The sequence below is a fragment of the Canis lupus genome, chromosome 1 (genome assembly GCF_011100685.1).
Source record: "Canis lupus familiaris isolate Mischka breed German Shepherd chromosome 1, alternate assembly UU_Cfam_GSD_1.0, whole genome shotgun sequence".
NCBI classification, from domain to species: domain Eukaryota; kingdom Metazoa; phylum Chordata; class Mammalia; order Carnivora; family Canidae; genus Canis; species Canis lupus.
This window is the reverse complement of record NC_049222.1, coordinates 98401871-98425464: the sequence shown is the minus strand read 5'-3', so window position 1 is coordinate 98425464 and position 23594 is coordinate 98401871. Positions and strand designations below refer to the sequence as shown.

Here is a 23594-nt window from a genome sequence, read left to right as displayed (position 1 = left end):
GTGTGTGAGTCACCTCCTCCGGTGGGGGGGGATCCCTCTTCCCCATGATCTCACACCACCTTCCTGCCTCTCATTTCCCCTCCTTAGCACCCACTGCTCTCAGAACAAACTCCAGACTCCTCAGTGTCCTTCCCAGGCACCATGTGGTCCAACCCCCTCTCACTGCCTGCCCCTCTGCCCTTGGTCATGACCCCCCAGTGCAGCAGCCTTCTTTCTGTTCTTGCAATGCACCTTGGGGCCTTAGCATTCTCTGTTTCCTCCTGCTAGAATGCTTCCGGAGCTCTTTAAGGAGTGCCTTCCTGACCGAGCTCTGCCCTGTTACTCCCTTGGCCCTCATCCTGCTTCAGTATCCTGCAGTGTTGTGCTCTCTCAAGACTAACGTGAGTATTGTATCCCTGGCAACTGGTAACCATTGGCTCATGAAAGACTCAGGCCATCCATGAGAGGGTGAGCTTCACTGTCCACTCTGTCAACAGGACCTGTGAGCCTGCTGCCTCGTGGCACACATGTTCTTTAAGGATGGGACCACTGAGTCTTCATTACCTCCTTCCAGGACACATCCAAGGCCTGACCACTGTCTGCTCCTATCACTGTCAGGCAGAATAAATTAAGCCAGGTAACACAGGACACAGGGCACCCTGCAAAGTTCCAAACACAAATGTTGTTCAGGGAAGAAGTAAACTCCTATGGCTCATAGTTCAAGTGCAATGAAACAGGCATGAAATATAAGTTAAAACAGACTGGGTGTAAAATTATGAGTGCCTGGTGATCTTTAGAATGCAGCATGTTTCCCGTGACCCAGATATTGACAGCCAAAACGGTTGAGGGAAGAGTAGACCCAGCGTGAGTGCCCAGCTGTGTTCATCAGGCTCCATAGAGAATGTGAATTTGCATCACTTAGTTTCTAGCAGGTGGGCAGCCACGGTGGCGCAGTGGTTTAGTGCTGCCTGCAGCCCGGGGTGTGATCCTGGAGACCCGGGATTGAGTCCCATGTCGGGCTCCCTGCATGGAGCCTGCTTCTCCCTCTGCCTGTGTCTCTGCCTCTCTCTCTCTCTCTCTCTCTGAATAAATAAATCTTAAAAAAAAAATAAAATAGTTTCTAGTAGGTACCAGGTACTATGAGGAAAACGTTTATATTCATGCTTGCCGAATCCATAAAAAACCCCGCTAGGTGGGTACATTATCGTTCCACTTCTCAGGTGTTAGAGGTGAGTGGTCATGACCAAGCACTTTGCATGTGCCAGAATATCAGCCATACTGGTTAACACATCCCAACAAACTAAACATAACCCTTATCAATGCATCTGGATGCGATGTGGTGAAGATGCAAAATACATCCCAGTAGTAGATGAGCAGTGCGAAACACTCCCACCATTTTAACAGGTGTGAGGCAATATCTCATTGTGATTTTAATTTACATTTCCCTGACAATTAATAATGTTGAACAACTTTTCCTATATTTGTTGGCCATTTGTAGGTCTTTGGAGAAAGGTCTATTCAAGTCCTTTGTCCATTTTTTTTTTTTTTGAGTTCTTATTGTTGAGTTGAAGGAGATCCTCCTATTTTGGACATTAACCCCTTTTCAGATATGTAGCGTTCAGGGGGTCGGGGCGGCCCGTGGGTCTGGGGTCACCGCTCAGGAGCCTGGGATCCTTGCTCAGGGGTTGTTGGTCAGGGTTCTGGGGCCTGGGCCGCCCGCACGTCTTGGGTCACCGCTCAGGAGTCTAGGGTCCTTGCTCAGGGGTTGGTAGTCAGTGTTCAGGGGTCCCTGGCCACCCCGGGCTCCAGGCGCCTGCGGGCCCTGGGTTCACTGTCTGGGGTCTCGGGTGGTCAGCAGGTCCCTTTTCGTGTCCAGGTGTCTTGGTCCGCGGGTCAGCTGCAGGGGTGGAGGCACCCTGGGAGTGGGGTGTGGAGGCTCTACTGTGCCTGGGGGGGATGCTGCGAAGGGAGTGAGTACAGGAGGGGTGGCTGTGGAGTGGAGCTGTAACCTAGGACTGCTGTAGGTAACCCCTAGGTTTGCGGGACCAGGCGCGGGGAGTCGTACCTGTGTTATCATTGGTAAGTCCTTGCTCACAGCCCGTTAAGTGTGTGCACTTAGCCCTACACTGTGTCATGGGGGGAGCTGGTTGGTAGTTAGAAGCCTTTGCCAGCGCCGTACCCGTGTTCTTATGGGACCTGAGGTGGTGCGTGGCTGTGTTCCTTGCGAGTGAAAGGACTGTGTGGGTGTGCGTTGGTTGTGGAGATTTAGGGTTTATTTAAAGACGTCAAGGTGGGTCTTGTGTTTGGAAGCAGGGGTTGTGGGTGGTCGTGTGCACCTGGAAGGGTGTCGTGGGTTCGTGTCTTTGCAGTCTCCTGCGCCCCCGGAGGACCCATGGGCCCTGCGTGGTTTTGCACACATCCTATTTGAGAGTCTGCTGAGAATCTGTTGACATGAATTCCTACTTTTGAGGTTTATTTGTGTTTTTACAGAGTTGGAGGGAATCTGACTAGTGTATCATCGTCCTGTGTGGGTTGCTGATGTCTCTGTGATGGTTTGGGGCCCAGTGGAAGTCCGGAGTGTGTTTTTCTGCGAGTAGATGGGGTTAAGTTTATTTATAGGGTTTGAGTTGTAACTCAGGCACGTTCAATGTGTTTGGGTGATGTGTTTGTGATTTAGGGCCCTGCCCCCTGAATGTTTGCAGTTTGCGTGTAGGGTCGGGTTAGGAAGGGTTAGCTGCTCGTGCATACTGGCAATGTTGGGGAGGGTGTGCCTGTTAATCTTGGTGTAGGGGCTGCTTATTTTCTATGAAAATGATAAAGGTAATGTCGTTTAGTAGGGACTCTGGGAGCCCTCAGGCATTACCCCTCACTCTGGTAGAAGCATTGCTGACTGCTCCAGCCACCCGGTGGATGAAAAGCTGCCACCACCCGGGACTCTGGATCTTCTCCAGTCAACTTTGATTCAAAACCACTCCTCCCAACTTACTCCCCTCCTTTATAAAAACAAGTCCCTCTCTCCTTCTCTGCACTTGCCTGTAGGTCGCCATAGTTGGCATGTTCTAGATTGCACTTCCTCTGCTATTCCTGAATGAAGTTGTTTTGCTCGTAAAATGACTAGCTGTTTTACTTTTAAGGCTGATATTTTGAAATGTGGATGGATCCTTTGTCCATTTGGGGCATGCTGTCTGGTTACATGCATTTCTTTTGTTGATTTTCAGGAGCTGTGAGCACATATCTGGGGATGTGAGGGCAGGTCTGTGACTATTTTATAGGATTGGTAATATGTCACGAGAAGATGAATGTGTTGTATGGTGTGGGCTTCATCTGTATTCTGGAAGATGGTAGAGTTATTTCATAGAGTGTTTGAGACTGATTATGTGTATGTGAGTAATGTGAAGCTTTATATATATTTGAGGGTATAAGGTATGTTTTCTTATTTGTAGCGTGCTGGGTAATTTGGGGTATATTTGGGGGTTGTGATAAGAAATGTGCGTTTGTGTATTTGTGAAGCATGGAAGATTGGATGAATATTTTTGTGGTATGTATTTGGATTTTTCATTAGGTTATTAGTACATATCTGGGAGTATTTTTGTACTGATAGAGTAATGGGATTATATGTTTATGCAGGAGAGTTGCAGAATTGTATTTGTATGTACTTGGGATATGTAATATGGTTTTTTTTTAGCAATTTTAAATGCTAATTTTTATTTACTGCTAACTGTGCAAAGGATACCAATTCAATACTGTGCAGTAACACAGTTACATAAATCCAGTATCAAACAATAGCATATGGGATAAATCTAAAGCAGAGCACCATGTGCCTTTGAAACTGATTATCACAGAACATAACTTAGTTCGGACAATTCTTAAGAACCTGAAGAGCTCTCTCATTTAATATTTAGTTATCCAGAAGCAACTGCTCTTGGTTTTGTTTTTTATTTTCCAGAAAAAAGTGAAAGTTATTTCAGTTCTGCACGGTTTAGTATGTGTGACATCTGAACCAAAGAAATAGTTTGTATGATTTATTCCTTTTATCAACTGGAACCATCAGCTAATACAAAGTTGACAAGCTGGCTGACAGGAAAGAAGGTGGAAGTTTGAGACCTTTAAATTGGGACTTGGAAGGGTTTTACATGCATTTATAAATGATGTGCTAGAGATGTTGTGTTGTAGGAGTGTATACTGTTTTGTATGTACATTTATCAGCACAGGGGTGAATTATGTATTTTACTCATAGTGTTTGGGGTTTCCAGGAATAGTCAGTGATTTCCTTTGGAGAATGCTAGGGTTTTTGTACAGTTTTAGGAATGTTTGGGGATTGTGGTGGTAATGTTGTATTCCAGAAATGTGAGGAATGATGTGTAGCGTTTTGGGTGGTGTCTGTATTTAGAGTTGGAAATTGTGTGTGTGTGTGTGTGTGTGTGTGCGCGCGCGTGTTCATGGGTGTGCGGGGGTCACAAGTGTAGGGTACAAGGATTGTTTTGTGCATATCTGAGTGTGAAGGGGGATTGTATATTTATAGCTAGTTCATGAGTGTGTATGTTAGTGGGTTCAGGGATCTGCTTCTATCACTTCTGGAATGTAATGATTGAAGAACTTGGTGGAGTTGCTTCTATACATGCTTTCAGTGTTTGTGGGATAGTCTTCTATGGATTTGGTAAGTTAGATTGGGCTGTGTAAGTATTTGGGTTCATTGGTGACTTATGGGATGTGTATTCTACAAGATGTGGGTGGTTCAGTGTGTGTATTTGGAAATAGTCTGTGTAGGTTGTGTATGTGTTCAGGAATTGTAGAGTATGTGTTTTAGAGTTGTGAGATTGTGGGAATATTTTTGGGTGGTTATGAAACAACCATATATGAGGTATTTTTTGAAGCTTGTATTTTTAGGCTTTCCAGTTGTAAACTTTTGGGTAGTGTGTTAGGTTTTGTTTGTATTTGGGCATGTTTGTGTCTATGTAGTTGTAGGTGAGGCATGTGAGCAGGATTTTGTCTGTAAAAATCTAGTAAGACAAGGTTTATATGTGTATTCAGGGTGCAAGTAGCAACTGTATGTATGTGTTCAGATGTATGGAAGATTTGTACGTTCTGAGATATGTTCTAGAGATATGTAGTGTAGTTTGTATATTCAGGGTAAGAGATCAGGGTATTACTTGGGGTACAAGTGAGTGGTGTGTGTACATTCATATGAAAGGGGATAGGGCGCACTGCAACTGGCTTGTACTAGGTTGGGATAGTTAATGGTGCATATTTCTTCCCAATTCTGTGACATCAGGTGGATTTAGTCATGCTGAGAATATTAACAGCAGGTAAATTGTTAAATGCCACAATCACCTTTACAATATACCCCTAAAGAGCATTTTATTAAACATTTACCATAATTTACCACTGGTGTGTGTGAAGCAAGGGTATTCAGGCATTGGTGGGTATGTGTAGAGAGTCTCTACGTGAATTGTGAGCAGGGCATCATCTATGGCTGTAGGCCCTGGCATGTGTGCCTGGTCATTCCAAATCATTGTATTGCTCCTAATTGGTTGGTCCGTTCTTTAGGGCCAAACAACACCCCCAGTAATGTTGGTGATTTTTGGCTCCTCCTCATGCAGATGGATTCACAGGTGTCCGTATGGTGGGCAGGTGGACACTGCTTTAGCATTCATGTCATCCGATAACCCCAACCACACCTTTTACTTGATTCTCATACACTAAGCCAATACTTCTCCTGACCTAAATCATCCCAGGATTAGGCACCAGGCAAGGAGAGACAAGCCCTGTAGCCTAAATCCCACCAGAACTCTCTAAACCAGGCAGTCCTACATTGTTCATTCTGCCCTGCCTTGTCTTTCCTGTGGACACTCCCATAAAGAATCTGGCATAGGCTTTCTCTTACTCCTGCTTCTGCCTCCTGTCCAAACATGGTGCTTCCCTATGGCCATGCATGGTGTGCTGTGCCCTCCTGTTTGGGGAAATGCAAGTAATGAATTCTGCTTTCGATAGCATTGGTGCTTGTCTCATCATTCAGTCACCTCCATAAATTAAATCCTGGGCATAATTTTAGAACAGTTTGCACAACCAGCAGCATGATTCAGTGTTCAGTGGAGGCGGCTTACCTCTGGACTGCTCTCAGCTTCCCAACCAACAATTACCACGGGGTAGGTTCTGGCACTACCAGCTGGTGGCACAGTTGTACATAGGCTGCTACCACTGTGTTGTGTCCTCTGTATGCTGCCCGGGCATTCCGGCTAAACTTGTTATAGCATCTTAAAGATAGTTATTATAGTATAGGTCTGCAAGGGCTGTGACTCCCTAGTTCATGCTTTTCTCAGGAGGGTTGATCCCATCAGTCTTTTTTCTGAGATCTACATGCCTAGCTTCTGGGCTGGGGACCCCAGAGATTACTAGAATAATGGGCCAACATACAAGGCAGAGGCTTCCTCCAACGTGAGTAAGGCGAGGCTTCCTACACTAGACTGTGTTGGAATATGAATTTGATCATCAAAGCCAACAGTAGTAGGCCACTGGGTTTTTTTTTTTCCATTTCTATTGAAGTATGATTGACATATAACATTGTTTCAGATGTACAGTGTGATGATTTGTTACACATATATAGTATACAGTGGTTGTCAGAAGAGGATTAATTAATACCTCCATCAATTCACATCAGTTTTTTCCACAGTTAAACCATTTAAGATCTACTTCTTGGCAAGGTAATATGGTGCTGTAAATTAGATCCCCAGAACTTACTTGTCTCATAAATGAAAGATTATATCTTTGAGTAACATCATCCTGTTTCCCCCACTCTCTATCTTCTGGCAACCACCATTCTGCTCTGTTTCCATGAGTTCAGCTTTTTTTACACTCCATGTCTAAGTGAAAACATACAGTATTTGTTTTTATCTGACTTAGTGTAATGCCCTCAAAGTCCATCCAAGTTGTTGTAAATGGCAGGATTTCTTTCTCTTTCATGACTGAATAATATTCCTCTGTGTGTGTGTGTGTGTGTGTGTGTGTCTATTTACTGTGTAATTGTTGACGGGCACTTAAGTTGTTTCTGTGTCTTGGCTATTGATAATAATGCTGCAGTGAATATGGGACTGGAGATATCTTTCTAACATACTGATTTATTTCCTTTGGATGTATGCCTAGAAGTCAGATTGCTGGGTCATATATTAGTGCTATTTTTAAAAGATTTTGAGGGGATCCCTGGGTGGCGCAGCGGTTTAGCGCCTGCCTTTGGCCAAGGGTGCGATCCTGGAGACCCGGCATCGGGTCCCACGTCGGGCTCCCGGTGCATGGAGCCTGCTTCTCCCTCTGCCCGTGTCTCTGCCTCTCTCTCTCTCTCTCTCTCTCTCTGTGTGTGACTATCATAAATAAACAAAAATTTAAAAAAATAAAATAAAACATAAAAGATTTTGAGAAACATTCATATTAGTTCCCATAGTGGCTGTACCAATGTACATTCCCACCAACAGTGCACAAGGGGTCCCTTTTCTCCACCTATCTTTTGTCTTTTTGATGATAGCCTTTCTAACTGGCATGAGGTGTTACCTCATGTGTGTGGATTTTTTTTCTTCTTTTTCAAATTTTTATTTAAATTCTAGTTAGCTGGGCACCTGGGTGGCTCAGTGCTTGAGTGTCTACCTCAGGCTGTGATCCCGGTGTCCTGGAATCAAGTCCCACATCGGGCTCCCTGCAGGGAGCCTGCCTCTCCCTCTGCCTGTGTCTCTACTTATCTTTCTGTGTCTCTCATGAATAAATAAATAAATCTTTAAAAATAAATAAATTACATGCATATAACATCCAGTGCTCATCACAAGTGTCCTCCTTAATACCCATCAGTTGTCACTGTGTTTTTTATTTTTGTTTCACTGATGATTACTGATGTTGAACCTCTTTTCATATATCTGTGAGTCATTCACATGTCTTTTTTGGAAAGCTGTGTATCTAGGTCCTTTGACTATTTTTTAATTGGGATGTTGGGGGGCGGTTGTTACGGAGTTGTATGAATTCCTCATATATTTTGGATACTAACCCTTATTTCTCTAGGTTCTCTTTTCATTTAGTTGAATATTTCTTTGCTAATGCAGAAACTCTGATGTGTCTATCTTTTTATGATTTTGTTGCTGGCTTTATTGCTAAAACCAGTGTCAAGATTATTTTTCCCTGTAGTTTCTTCTAGGAGTTTTGCAGTTTCAGGTGTTATATTTAAATTTTTAATCCATTTCTAGTTAATTTTAGTGAATGGTGTAAGATAGGGATCCAGGTTGATTCTTCTGCATGTAATTGTCCAGTTTTTCCAACACCGTTTCTTGAAGAGACTGACTTTCCCCCATTGAGTATTCCTGGCTCTCTTATCAAATGTTAGTTGACTGTATATTTATGGATTTATTTCTGGGATGTCTTCTCTGTTCTGTTCTGAATATTCATGGATTTATTTCTGAGATGTCTACTCTGTTCTGGGGTGTCTTTTAAATGCCAGTACCTTACTGTTCTGATTACTGTAGCTTTGTCATAAAGTTGGAAATAAGGAAGTTTGATATATCCAGATTTGTTCATTGTCTATACTGCATTGGGCTTTTCTGACTTCATACAAACTTTAGGATTTTTTCTATTCCTGTGAAAAATGCCATCGGGATTTTGATAGGGATTGCATCAAATATACAATGGCCTTGGGTGGTATAGATATTTTAATAATGTTAATTCTCCTGGTCCATGAACCTAGGTTATCTTTCCATTTGTGTGTTTCTTCAAATTCTTTGATCAAAATCTTACTGTCTTAAGTGTATATAGATCTTTCACCTCTTTGGTTAAATTTATTCCAAAGCACTTTATTGTTTTCGATTCTATAGCAGGTGAAATTATTTTAAAATTTCTTTGAATAGGAGAGCAGCCCCCGTGGCGCAGCGGTTTGGCGCCGCCTGCAGCCTGGGGTGTGAATCTGGAGACCCAGGATCGAGTCCCACGTTGGGCTCCCTGCGTGGAGCCTGCTTCTACCTCTGCCTGTATCTCTGTCTCTGTCTCTGTCTGTCTGTCTCTGTGTGTGTGTGTCTCTATGAATAAATAAAATAAAATCTTTTAAAAAAATTTCTTTGAATAAGAGTGGGGAGAGTAGATGTTCTTGTCTTGTTCTTGATCTTAGAAGAAAACTTTCAGCTTCTATCATTGAATGTGATGTTAGCTGTGGGCTTGTCATAAATGACCTTTATTCCTTCTACACCCAATTCATGAATAGTTATAGTAAAAGGATATTTTGTTTTGTCATATGTTTTTTTATATCTGTTGAGATCATATAATTTTATCTTTTTATAAATGCTTATTAATTAAAATTATTGATTTTCATATGTTGAGCCTGCCTTTCATCTCAGGGATAAATCCCCTTTGATTGTGGTATATGACGCTTTCATTTTTTTTTTTTAATGCAAGCCTGCCAAACTAGTCTTTTTCTTTAAGATTTTATTTATTCATAAGAGACACAGAGTCATAGACGTGGTCAGGGGAAGATGCAGGCTCCATGCAGGGAGCCTGATGTGGGACTCAATCCCAGAATCCTGAGCCAAAGTTGGATGTTCAACCACTTGTTCAACCACCAGGTGTTCCTGGTGTGTGACACTTTTAATATGCTGTTGAATTTGGTTTGCTAGTATTTTGTTGAGAAATTTTGCACCTATATCCATCACAGATATTGGTCTAAGTCTTCTCCTCTTTAGTGTTTCTTTTCTTTTTCTTTCTTTCTCTCTTTCTTTCTTTCTTTCTTTCTTTCTTTCTTTCTTTCTTTCTTTCTTTCTTTCTTTCTTTTTGTTTCTAAATGTTATCACATTTTTTTTGTATATTTTTTTTGTATATTTTTTTTTTATTGGAGTTCAATTTTCCAAGATAGAGTATAACACCCAGTGCTCATCCCATCAAGTGCCCTCCTCGGTGCTCATCACCCAGTTACCCCATCCCCTCACCCCCTTCTGTAATCCTTTGTTTTCCAGAGTTAGGAGTCTCTCATGGTTTGTCTCCCTCTCTATTTTTTCCCACTCAGTTCCCCTCCTTTCCCTTAAAGTCCCTTTCACTAGTTCTTATATTCCCCGTATGAGTGAAACTATATGATGATTTTTCAGAAGGGCTTCTCTTATTCACCTGATCAGATCACTCACTCTGATACCCAAACCGGGCTTCTGAACCCGGTTTGGGTATCAGGGTAATGCTGGTCTTATGAGTTTGGGAGCATTCTGTCCTCTTCAGTTTTTTTTGAAGGCATTTGAGAAAGATTCACATTTAATTCTTCCTTAAATGTTTGGTAGAATTCACCTGGGAAACCCTGGGTCCTGGGCTTTTCTTTATTGGGAGGTTTTATATTACTGATTCAATCTCCTTACATGCTATTAGTCTATTCACATCTTCTGCGTCTTTTTAAAAATTATTATTTATGATTTATGATAGTCACACAGAGAGAGAGAGAGAGAGAGAGAGAGAGGCAGAGACATAGGCAGAGGGAGAAGCAGGCTCCATGCACCGGGAGCCCAACGTGGGACTCGATCCCGGGACTCCAGGATCGCGGCCTGGGCCAAAGGCAGGCGCCAAACCGCTGCGCCACCCAGGGATCCCTCTTCTGCGTCTTTATGATTCAGTCTCGGATGGTTGTATGTTTGTAGAAATTTATCTGTTTCTTCTAGGATATCCAGTTTGTTGGTGTATAATAATTCACAGAAGTCCCTTGTGATCCTTTGTATTTCTGTGGCATCAGTTGTAATATTTCCTCTTTTTTTAAAATTTTTTTTAATTTTTATTTATTTATGATAGTCACAGAGAGAGAAAGAGAGGCAGAGACACAGGCAGAGAGAAGCAGGCTCCATGCACCGGGAGCCCGACGTGGGAATCGATCCTGGGTCTCCAGGATCGCGCCCTAGGCCAAAGGCAGGCACCAAACCACTGTGCCACCCAGGGATCCCTCCTCTTTAATTTCTGATTTTGAGTCTTCTCTCCTTTTTTCGTAGTCTGACTAAAGGGTTGTCAATTTTGTTCATCCTTTGAAAAATCAGCTCTTACTTTCCTTGAGCTTTTCTGTTGTTGGTTTTTTACTCTGTTTATTGCTGCTCTCAACTTTGCTTTTCCCTTCCTTTTTCTGACTTTGGGCATAGTTTTTCTAGTTTCTTGAGATGTGAAATTAGGTTATTTAATATCTTTGTTCTTAATATGGACATTTTATCATTATAAGCTTTCCTTTTATTTTTTTATTTTTTTAAAGATTTTATTTATTCATGAGACACACAGAGAGAGGCAGAGACACAGGCAGAGGGAGAAGCAGACCCCATGCAGGAATCCCGACGTGGAACTTGATCCGGGGTCTCCAGGATCACGCCCTGGGCTGAAGGCAGCGCTAAACCGCTGAGCCACCTGGGCTGTCCTATAAGCTTTCCTTGTAGAATTTTTGTTGTATCCTTTAAGTTTCTGTAAGTTGTGTTTCCGTTTTCATATGTTTCAAGATACCTTGTTTTCCTTTTGATTTCTTCTTTGCCTCATTGGTTTTTCAGAAGTGTATTGATTTCCACATTAGTTTTCCAGTTCTCCTGTTACTGATTTCTAGCTCCATTAACATTATGGTTAGAAAAGATGCTTGGTATGAGTTCAATCTTCATCAATATGCTAATAAGTAAGACTTCTTTTGTGATCCAGCATATGATCTATCCTTGAAAACATTCCATGGGCACTTAAGAAGAATGTGTATTCTGTACCTGTTGAATGGAATGTTCTGTATACATCTGTTAGGTAAATTTGGTCTAAAGTATGGTCAATGTCTCTTATTGTTTGTTTTTGTCTGACTTCAACAATGGAAGGGGTATTGAAGTCTTCTGCTATTATCGTATTGTGGTCTATTTCTCCCTTCCAATATGTTCATATTTGTGTACTATGTTAAGGTGTTCTGATGTTGGTGTGTGAAAATTTATGATTGTTATGTTCTCTTGAGGAATTGATACCTTCATCATTATACAGTGACCTTCTTATTCTTAGTCTTCCATTACAGTGTTTGAGTTAGTCTATATATCTAAGTATAGCTACTCATGTTCTCATTTGCGTGGATTATTTTTTCCATCCCTTCACTTTCTGTCTAATGTGTGTCTTTGAAGCTGAAGTGAATCTCCTATAGGCAGCGTATTGGTGGGTCTTTGGCGGGGGGAGGGGGTGTCTTTTTTTAAATCTATCTACTCTGCCTTTTTTTTTTTTTTTTTTTTTTTTTTTTTTTGGAGAAGTTAATCCATTTACATTTAGAGTAACTACTGATAGGAGGGAATTCCTAATGCCATCTTATTAATTGCATTCTGGCTGTTTTATAGCTCCCTGTTCATCTCTTGCTGTCTTTTCTTGTAAACTGATACTTTTTCATAATGGTGTGCTTTAATGCTCTTCTTGTGTTTTGTGTATCTACAGTAGATTTCTGCCTTGTTAACATGCGGCTTACCTAAAACATCTTACAGATGTATCAGTCTATTTTAAGCTGATAACTTAATTTCAATTACATACAAACCTCTGCCCTTTTACTCATCACACTTCATGTTTTTGGTATCAAAAAATGCATCTTTTTGTTTTAGGTATTCATTAACAAATAATTCTAGCTATTGGTATTTTTATAGTTTTATTCTTTAACCTTTATACTATAATTATTTTCACAATACCATATTACATTATTACTCTATTTTAAATTTGTATACTTACCTTTACCAGCATGTTTTATATTTTCACTTTTAATTTTGTTAAGTAGTACCATTGTGTTTCAACTTTAATAACTTCTTGGGGTACCTGGGTGGTACAGTCAGGTAAGCATCTGATTCTTCGTTTTGGCTCAGTTCATGATCTCAGGATCTTGTGATCAAGCCCACTGTCAGGCTCCACACTGAGCATGGAGTCTACTTGAGATTCTCTCCTTCTGACCCTCCCATTCATGCTCTTTCTCTCTTTAAAAAAAAATCTTAAGGGCAGCCCTGATGGCGCAGCGGTTTAGCGCCGCCTGCAGCCCGGGGTGTGATCCTGGAGACCCAGGATCGAGTCCCATGTCGGGTTCCCTGCATGGAGCCTGCTTCTCCCTCTGCCTGTGTCTCTGCCTCTCTCTCTCTCTCTCTCTCTCCGCCCCCCTCTGTGTGTGTGTGTGTGTGTCTCAATAAATAAAATCTTTTTAAAAAATCTTAAAAAAGAATTGTCAGCATTTCTTATGAGTAGGTCCAGTTTATTTGTTTTAAGATTTTATTTATTCATTCATGAGAGACACACAGAGGCAGAGATACAGGCAGAGGGAGAAGCAGGTTCCTTACAGGGAACCCAGTGTGGGACTCGATCCCGGGACTCCAGGATCATGCCCTGAGCCGAAGGCAGATGCTCAACATCTGAAACATCCAAGAATCCTGCACGTCCCATTTAGATCAATGCCCTCAGCTTTTGTTTTTTTTTTTTTTCTTTTGGAGAAAATATTTATCTCTTGTTCACTTCTGAAAGCCATATTTTCTGGGTAAAGTATTTTTGTTTGGCAGTTTTTTCTTTCTGCACTTTGAACTTGTCATCTCACTCTCCTGGCCTACAAGATTTCTGTTGAGAAATCCACTGATAACCATTTTAGGAGGTTCCTTTATATATGAGAGGGTTTTTTTTTTTTCCTCTTGATGCTTTTAAAATTCTCTCCTTCCCTTCGATTGTAGACAGTTTTATTATAATGCATCTTTGAGATCATTTGGGGTTGTTATATTGATGTAATAGCTTCATGAAATTGTATGTCCAAATCTCTCCTTAGGTTGGAAAGTTCTGAGACTTTCCATTTTTTCTTGTTCTTTCTTTTCTTTTTTTAATTTAAAGATTTTATTTATTTATTCATGACAGATGCAGAGAGAGAGAGAGGCAGAGACACAGGCAGAGAGAGAAGCAGGCTCCAAGCAGGAAGCCCAGTGTGGGACTTGATCCCAGGTCTCCAGGATCACACCCCAGGCCGAAGGTGGCGCTAAACCCCTGAGCCACTGGGGCTGCCCTTGTTCTTTCTTTCTTTGGCTTAAAAGGTAAATTGTTAAATTATTTTAATTCCAGTGTAGTTAACATACAGTGTGGTATTCATTTCAGATGTACAATATAGTGACTCACAAATTCGATATATTACTCAGTGCTCATCAATATAAATGTACTCTAAAACCCCATCACCTATTTCAACCATCCCCCACCCACCATCACTTTGTTCTCTAGTTAAGAGTCTGTTTCTGGGCTCTTTCCCCCCAATTTGTTTATTTATTTTGTTTCTTAAATTCCACATGTGAGTGAGATCATTTGGTATTTGTCATTCTCTGACTTATTTCACTTGGCATTATACTCTCTGGATCATCCATGTTGTTGCAAATGGCAAGATTTCATTCTTTTATGGTTGAGTAATATTCCATTATATGTATATATAACTTCTTTATCTGTTCATATATCAATGGACACTTTGGCTGCTTCCATAATTTGGCTATTGTGGATGATGCTGCTATAAACATTGGGGTGCATATATCCCTTTGAATTAGTGTTTTTGTATTTGGGGAGTAAACACCCAGTAGTAGAATTACTGCATTTTAGGGTAGTTCTATTTTTTATCCTCGTGTTTTCTTTTTTTTTTTTTTAATTTTTATTTATTTATGATAGTCACAGAGAGAGAAAGAGAGAGAGGCAGAGACACAGGCAGAGGGAGAAGCAGGCTCCATGCACCGGAAGCCCGACGTGGGACTCGATCCCGGGTCTCCAGGATCGCGCCCTGGGCCAAAGGCAGGCGCCAAACCGCTGCGCCACCCAGGGATCCCTATCCTCGTGTTTTCTTATTGTGTGTTCCAGAAGCCAATTTCTTAGATTTAGGGTTATAGTTAGGACTATAACTAGGATATGTGCCTGTTATTTTTCAGCTCAATGATCTCTCTAAAGGATTAGGGTTGGGTTTAGTGTTAGGGTTAGGTTTAGGACTTAAGTTAATAAGTTTAGGTTTAGGGTTACAGTATGAACCTGGTATTATGCTGTTCAGTGATCTCTCTAGAGAATAAGATCCCAGAATTCTGCTTGGGTGAGAATAGACATGGCAGCCATCTACAAAACTGAGGCAAGGAGGGGATTAGGGACCCTAAGTATTCTTTAAATAGTCAAATTGGTCCTTCCATTTTTATGTCTACCTTCACATACATTTCCAGAAATACTATGAATTCTTAAATGTTTGGGGTCTTCTCCAGGATAAGTAGGCTGCTTCTCAGCTTCCTTATCATATGTTCAGGAAACTACTTTCTCATATCTAGGATTAGAGTTAGGGTTGGGATTAGGCTAGAGTATGTGCTGGTATTCTGCAGTTGAGAGACTTCTCTAGAGAATAAAACCCCAGACTTCTGCTGAGGTTATGATTAGGGTTTAAGGTTAGCCATTGGGGGTTATTGGTTAGGGGTTAGGAATTAGGGTATGTGCCTGGTTGTATCCTGAAATTCAGAGACCTCTCTGGAGTTCTAGGCTTTGTGTTTAAGTTAGGGTTTAATGTTAGGGGTTAGGGATTAAGGGTTATGGGTTAACTGTTATGGATTAGGATTAGTGTTAGAGTTCAAGTTTGGGTAAGGATATGTGTCTTGTATTTTGCAGTTCAGAGAACTCTCCACATGGTTAGGGTTAATGTTAGGGTTATGGTTAAGGTATGTGCCTTATATCCTGCAGTACAGAAATATTTTCAGAGAATAAAACCGGAGACTTCTTCTAGGGTGAGAATAGACATGGCAGCCATCTAAGGTAGTTCTATTTTTAGTTTTTTGAGGAAGCTCCCTACTGTCTTCCACAATGCCTGCACCAGAAAGGGTTCTTTTTTCTCCATATCATCTCCAACACTTGTGTTTTGTTTGTGGTTTTGATTTTAGCCTTTCTGACAGGTGTGAGATAATATCTCATTGTGCTTTTGATTCCTATTATTTGTTGAGTGTATGTTGAGCATCTTTTCATGTGTGTGTTGGCCAGCTGTATATCTTTGGAGGAATGTCGGTTCATGTCTTCTTCCCACTTTTAAATTGGATGATTTGGGGGTTTTTTGGTGTTGAGTTGTATAAGTCCTTTATGTATTTTGGATACTAAGTCCTTATCATACATGTCATTTGCAGGTATCCTCTCCCATTCAGTAGATTATCTTCTAGTTTTGTTGATTGTTTCCTTTGCTGCACACAGATTTTTATTTTGGTGTGGTCCCAATAGCTTAATTTTGCTTTTGTTTCCCTTGCCTCAGAGAGATGTCTAGAAAAAAAGTTGTTATGGCCAATGTCAGAGAAATTACTGCCTGTGCTCTTCTCTAGGACTTTTATGGTTTTAGGTCTTACATTTAGGTCTTTTAGTCCATTTTGAGTTTATTTTTGTGTATGGTGTAAGAAATTAGTCCAGGTTCATCCTTTTGCATGTTGCTGTCCAATTTTCCCAACTCAATTTGTTGAAGATCTTTTCATGTTTAAATTCAAAAATCTATACTATTAACTTCCCATTCTTTTCCCTCTCCACACCTGGCAACCATAATTTTTTCTGTGTTTGTGATTTTTTACTTCTCTGTGTATACAGTATATAAGTGGAATTTCAAAGTATTTCTCTGTATTTTATGACTGGCTTATTTCATTTAGCATAATGTCCTCAAGGTTTATCATGTTTTAGAACATTAGAGAATTTCCTTCCTTTTTAGAGCTAAGTAATATTTTATTTTAATTAGATAGATAGATAGATAGATAGCACATTTTGCCTATCCATTCATTAGTTGATGGACATGGGTTATCTTAGATAATGTGACCAATGCTGCTATGAACATGAGTGTACACATATCTCTTCCAAGAACTTGCTTTCATTTGTTTGGGGTATGTTCCCAGAAATGCAAGTGTGCTGGGTCCTATGGTGATTTTTATTTTAACTTATTGAGGAACTTTCATACTGTTTTCTACAGTAGCCATACCATTTTACATTCCAGTAGCGCACAAGGGTTCCAGTTTCTCAAGTTCTTGCCAATGCCTTTTTTTTCCTACAGTAGCCATCCTGATAGGTGTGAGGCGGTATCTCACTGGAGTTTTGCTTAGCATCTCCCTAATGATAAGTAATGTTTACCATCTTTTCATGTGCTTACTGGCCATTTGTATATCTTCTTTGGAGAAATTCTTTTATTATTATTATTTATTTATGATAGACAGAGAGAGAGAGAGAGAATGGCAGAGACACAGGAGGAGGGAGAAGCAGGCTCCGCACCGGGAGCCCGCCGCGGGACTCGATCCCGGGACTCCAGGATCGCACCCTGGGCCAAAGGCAGGTGCTAAACCGCTGAGCCACCCAGGGATCCCCAAATTCTTTTTTTTAAAGATTTATTTATTTATATATTTATGATAGACACACACAGAGAGAGAGAGAAAGAGAGAGAGAGAGAGGCAGAGACACAGGAGGAGGGAGAAGTAGGCTCCATGCCGGGAGACCACCGTGGGACTCGATCCCGGGACTCCAGGATCATGCCCTGGGCCAAAGACAGGCGCTAATCCACTGAGCCACGCAGGGATCCCCCCTTTGGAGAAATTCTATTCAAGTCATTTGCCCATTGTTGAATGTTTGTTGTTGTTCTTGTTGTTGAATTTTAGGAAATCTCTATTCTGGATAGTGATCCCTTATCAGATATATGATTTACATATTTTTCTCCCATTCTGTGTATTCCCTTTTTACTTGGATAAGCAAGATGTGGATAGTCTCTTAATGTCAAAATGTGATTTCACTCATACATGAAATTTAAGAAAACTTGTTGGACATAGGGAGAGGGAAGGGAAAATAAAATAAGAAGAGAGGCATAAATAAATAGGGAGCAAACCATAAGAGACTCTCAGCTGTAGAAGATAAACAGAGTTGCTGAAGGGGAGGTGGTTGGGGGGATGGGGTAACTGGGTGATGGGCATTAGGGAGAGCCCTTGAGGTAATAAACACCAGATGTTGTATGCGACTGATGGATCACTAAGTTCTACCTTTGAAACTAATAGCAGTGTATGTTAATTAAATTTAATTAAAAAAATAAATTGAATTTAAATTTTAAAAGTTTTTAAACTTTATAATGTCTAATTTGTCTATTTTTTTGTTGTTGTTGCCTGTGCCTTTCGTATCATATCGAAAAAATCATTGCCAAATAAAGTGCCATGTTCTGTCTCCCCTTCTGATATTTCCTACCCATTTCTTCTCCCTTCCCTTCTATAAAGACTCCTAACACTGGGAAACGAACTAGGGGTGGTGGAAGGGGAGGAGGGTGGGGGGTGGGGGTGAATGGGTGTCGGGCACTGAGGGGGGCACTTGATGGGATGAGCACTGGGTGTTATTCTGTATGTTGGCAAATTGAACACCAATGAAAATTAATTTATTATTAAAAAAAATAAAGTGCCATGAAGCTTCAGTCCTGTGTTTTCTTCTGAGAGCTTTATGTTTTAGGTCTAACATTTAAATTTAAGTTCTTTGTTCAATTTAAGTTAATTTTAGTATATGGTGTTAGATAAGGATTTAGCTTCATTATTTTGCACAGGCATATCCAGTTCTGCCAAAGAGCCTGTGCATTCTTTATTAAATAGTCTGGGCATTCTTGTCAAAAACCATTTGACTGTATATGTAAGGGTTTACTTCTGGGCTCTCTATTCTATTCTGTGGGTCCATATGTGGTTTCTTTATGCCAGTTGCACACTCTTTTGATTTACCATAGCTTTGTGGTAGGTTTTGAAGTCAGAAGGTATAAGGTTTGTTCTTTTTCAAGATTGTTTTGGCTATTCAAGGTCTCTTGAGATACATATAAATTTTAGAGTAGGTTTTTCTATTTCTAGTAATAATATCATTGAGACTTTGGTAGGTATTGCATTGAATCTGTAGATCACTTTGGGTAATATTGACATTTGAACAATATTGGCTTCTAATCTAGGAACATGGAATGTGGTTTTTTTCATTCATTTTTGACTTCTTAATTTCTTTCAGTGATGTTTTGGAATTTTCATTGTATCTTACACCTCCTTGATTAAGTTAATTCCTAAGTAATTTATTCTTTTTGATGCTATTGTAAACAGAATTGTTTTTGTAATTTCCTTTTCAAAATGTTAATTTCTGTGTATAGAAATGCAAATTATTTTTGTGTGTTGACTTTATATCCTATTACATTGCTGAATTCATTTATTCTAACAACTTTTGTGGAATCTTTAAGGTGTTCTACATATATTCTCTGCAAACAAAGATAATCTTATTTCTTTTTGTTGCCTAATTGCTCTGGCTAGGTCTTCCAGTTCTGTGTTGAATAGACATTTGTGAAAACAAGGATCATTACCTTTCTTTTTTTGTCTTGTCTTCTCTTCCTCTCCCCCTCCCCTCCCCTCCCCTCCCCTCCTCTCCTTTCTTTTTGATAGAGCCAGCCAGGGAGGGGGTGAGGGAGAGAGAAAATCTTAAGCAGACTGCTCACCCAGTATGGATCACAACACAGGGTTTGATCTCAGGAGGCAAAATCAAGAGTTGGACGCTTAACTGACCGAGACATGCAGACACCCTGTCCTTGTTTCTGATCTTAGAAGAAAAGTTTTCATTCTTTTGCCTTTGAGAATTATGTTTACTGTGGGTTTTTCCTATATGGCTTTTACTATGTGGGATTGATTTCCTTCTATTCCTTTCTTGTTAAGTGTTTTTATTATGAAAAAATGTTGAATTTGGTCAATGTGTTTTCTCCATCAATTCAGATGATCACAGGGGTTTTTTCCCTTCTATGGTGTATTGACTGATTTTTCTTTGCTGAGCCATCCTTGCATTCCAGGAGCTCTCACTTGGTCATACTATATAATCCTTTATATATGCGGCTGAATTTTGTCTGCTATTATTTTGAGGATTTTTGCATAAGTGTTTATGAAGCATATTAGTCTCTAGTTTTCTTCTGGTGTCTTTGGCTTTGGTATCAGGCTTATGTTGACCTTATAGAACGAGTTAGGAAGTGTTTCCCTTCTCTTCAATCATCATGGAAAAGTTTGAGAAAGATTAATATTGTTCTTTAAATGTCATCAGGTCCAGGGTTTTATTGGTTGGGCAAGTTTTTTTAGTTTTTTAAACCTTTATTTATTCATGAGAGGCACAGGCAGAAGGAGAAGCAGGCTCCCTGCAAGGAATCCCATGTAGCACTGGATCCCAGGATCCTGGGATCATGCCCTGAGCCAAAGAGAGATGCTCAACCATAAGCCACCCAGGTGTCCCTGTTGGGCAGCTTTTTACTACTGACTCAATTACCTTACTAATTATAGATCTATTCAAATTGTTTTCTTCATGGTTTCATGTTGGTAGGTTTTGTGTTTCTAGGAATTTATTTCATACAGGTTAGCCAATTTTTTTTGTTGTACAGTTGTTCCTGTTATTCTCTTATAATCCTTTTTATTTCTGTAAAATCAGTATTGTCCCCACTTTCATTTCTGATTATATCAACTTGAGTCTTCCCTTTGCCTTAGTCCACCTAGCTAAAAGTTTGACAATTTGGTTGATTTTTTCTTTCTTTCTTTTTTTTTAGTTTTTATTTATTTTATTTATTTTTTATGTATATACTTTATTTCTTTGTTTACTTTTTTTATTGGAGTTCAGTTTGCCAACATATAGCATAACACCCAGTGCTCATCCCACCAAGTGCCTCCCTCAGTGCGCATCACCCAGTCATCCCCACCCCACCCACCCACCTCCATTTCTACCACCCCTTGTTTGTTTCCCAGAGTTAGGAGTCTCTCATGTTCTGTCTCCCTCTCTGATATTTCCCACTCATTTTCTCTCCTTTACCCTTTATTCCCTTTCACTATTATATTCCCCAAATGAATGAGACAATATAATATTTGTCCTTCTCTGATTGACTTATTTCACTCAGCATAATACCCTCCAGTTCCATCCAGGTCGAAGCAAATGGTGGGTATTTGTTGTTTCTAATGGCTGAGTAATATTTGGTTGATTTTTTTCAAAGAACTAATTTTTCATTGTCTCTATTTTTCTTTTGTCTATTTCATTTATCTCTTTATTATTTCTTTCCTTCTGCTAGTTTGAGTTTAGTTTGTTGCTCTTTTTCAAGTTCCTAAGTTGTAAATTTAGGTTGTTGATTTGAGATCTTTCTTGTTTTTTAATGTGCTTCTACTTAGAGGTTTACCCCTTAACACTGTTTTCATTGTGTGGCATAAGTTTTAGTATGTTATGTCTTCATATTCATTCACAGCTAAATATTATCTAATTTCTCCTGTGATTTCTTCTTTTATCCACAGGTTGTTTAAAACTGCTGTTTAATTTCTACAATATTGTGAATTTTCCATTTTTTAAAAGATTTTACTTATTTATTCATGAGACACACATAGAGAGGCAGAGACACAGGCAGAGGGAGAAGCAGGTGCCCCTGGGGAGCCTGATGGGGGCTCAATCCTGGGAATCCAGGATCATGCCCTGGGCCGATGGCAAGCACTAAACTCCTGAGCCACCCAGGTGTCTCGAGTTTTCCTTTTTTTTTATGTTGTTATTTCCTACCTCCATCCCACTGTGGTTAGAGTATAAACTTTAATGTCTATTTCTTTAAATCTAGAGTCATAATTTCTTTCCTAGCATAGGACCTATCCCAGAGGAAAAATGTGCACTTGAGGAAAAATGTGCATGCATTTGTTGTTGGGTGGAGTGCTCTATATGTGTCAATTAGATCTAGTTGGTTTATTATGTTAAATTCTCTATGTCTTTACATTCTGTCTGGTGGTTTTGTGCTTTATGTGAGAGGAGTATTGAAATGTCCAACTATTATTTTTATTTATATTTATTTATTTTTTAATAAATAAAGTGCGAGGCTTGAACTCATGACTGAGATCAAGACCTGAGCTGAGATTGAGAGTCAGACGCTTAACCAGCTGAGCCATCCAGGCACCCCTAAGTCTCCAACTATTATTGTAGAATGATTTCTCTCTTTAACTCAGTTTTTGCTTCGTATACTCTAATGGTCTATCATTAGGGGCATTAATGTTTATAATTGTTTTATCTTGGTCTACTGAACTTTTTATTAATATATAATATCCCTCATTGGTCTTTTAACTTTTTAAATTTAAACTATATTTTGAGAAATAACAAGTGTTGGGGAGGATGTGGAGAAAAGGGAACCCTCATGCACCATTAGTAGGATTGTAAATTGGTGCAGCCACTGTGAAAAACAGTATGGAGATGGCACACTCCAGCTCTCACTACCACTCAGTTGATGGCAGGTGGCAGAGGAATACCAAGAACATTGTCTATCACTCACCTCTAGGGAAGGTGTGAGGATCCCATCTGGAAAGTGTTGTGATCATTGTTTGTAAACATTAAAGTGGCAAGTGGGAAATGTTATAAAATAATACAAGAGACCCAATTATCATAAAAGTGATAGACCTATACATCTATGATACTCAGGAAAGGTTCATTAGATTAGCTAGACTTTATGAAGTGGATTTGCATTTCTAACTGCAGTTGCCTAATTATTGGTTGAGATTTTACCATTTTGTATATTTGGCCTATATTTTTGTTTGGTCCTAGATAACTGATAATATAAATTCTAAGGCAATAAAAAACTTAGTTTTCTTATTTTATGGACATTCTTAATAATTATAGACATTATATAGAATAATTATAGACATTCTTGGAAAATTATACAAATTTAAAATTTTAAAATAATTTTGGACAAAAAATAATCAGTTTTAATTTTTCCACTTATCTGCCAACTGAGTAGTTTTGGAGAATAGAAAATTACAAACATTCTATGAATAGCCTCGACACAAACAGAATGCTATTTTGGATTTCTTTTTTTCTTATTTGAATTCAATTAGCATATAGTACATTATTAGTTTCAGAGGTAGAGTTCAGGGATTCATTGGTCTTCAATAATACCCAGTGCTCATTATATCCCATGCCCTCCTTAATGCCCATCACCCAGTTACCCCATATCCTCATCTCCTCCCCTCCAGTAACCCTCAGTTTGCTTCCTATGATTAAGAATCTCTTATAGTTTGTCTCTGTCTCGGATTTTGCCTTGTTTTATTTTCTCGGGTTTATTTCTTTTAGTAACCATTATCATGCTGTATGTATTGTTCTTTGATGTGCCTGTTGGAAATGCTCTCAGCCTAGCACACTCCTTTTATCCTTTATGTCTTTCACAGAAATGGTGTCACTATTTGGGTTGCTTCATTCTGCTGTTATAATTAGGCCCACTTTTGTGCACAAACTTGAGCACAGGGGTTGGATTTTGAGGGGAAGTGTGTCAGCTTGAATCCTTATCGAACTGAAGTGAAGGTGTATTGACTTTGAGCAGGTAGCCAGTAGTGCATGCTGACTCAGGCAGGAGGGCAGCTGGACTATGGATTTGGGACTCATAGGCTGATGGCATTGTGTGTGATGGGAAATAACTGCTTTTGCTCCTGGTCATGAATTCCTTTAACTTCTGTTTTTCCCAGAAACTATATAACCTTCTATTCTGAATGAAAGCTTTGCTGGATAGAGTATTCTTGGCTTCTGATTTTTTCCTTTTAGCACTTTGAATATATCATGCTACTGTGTTCTGGCTTGCAAAGTTTCTGGTGAAAGATCCACAGATAGGGATTTCCCCTGTATGTAACTGCTTTCCTTTCTCT

At 39.8% G+C, this 23594-nt stretch overlaps 1 long non-coding RNA gene across 24 annotated transcripts in view; it reads left to right on the top strand.

The window, feature by feature from the left end:
* Positions 1-23594, top strand: part of LOC119870859 — a 59919-nt gene that overhangs the window by 5876 nt on the left and 30449 nt on the right. For 23 of the 24 annotated variants that reach the window (XR_005354361.1, XR_005354358.1, XR_005354367.1 and 20 more), the window contains 2 exons: positions 268-380; positions 477-616. This is a non-coding gene — a long non-coding RNA (uncharacterized LOC119870859). Of the gene's footprint in view, positions 1-267; positions 381-476; positions 617-13824; positions 13885-23594 lie in introns of those variants that run through there. The other variant, XR_005354371.1, reaches the window with a different exon arrangement.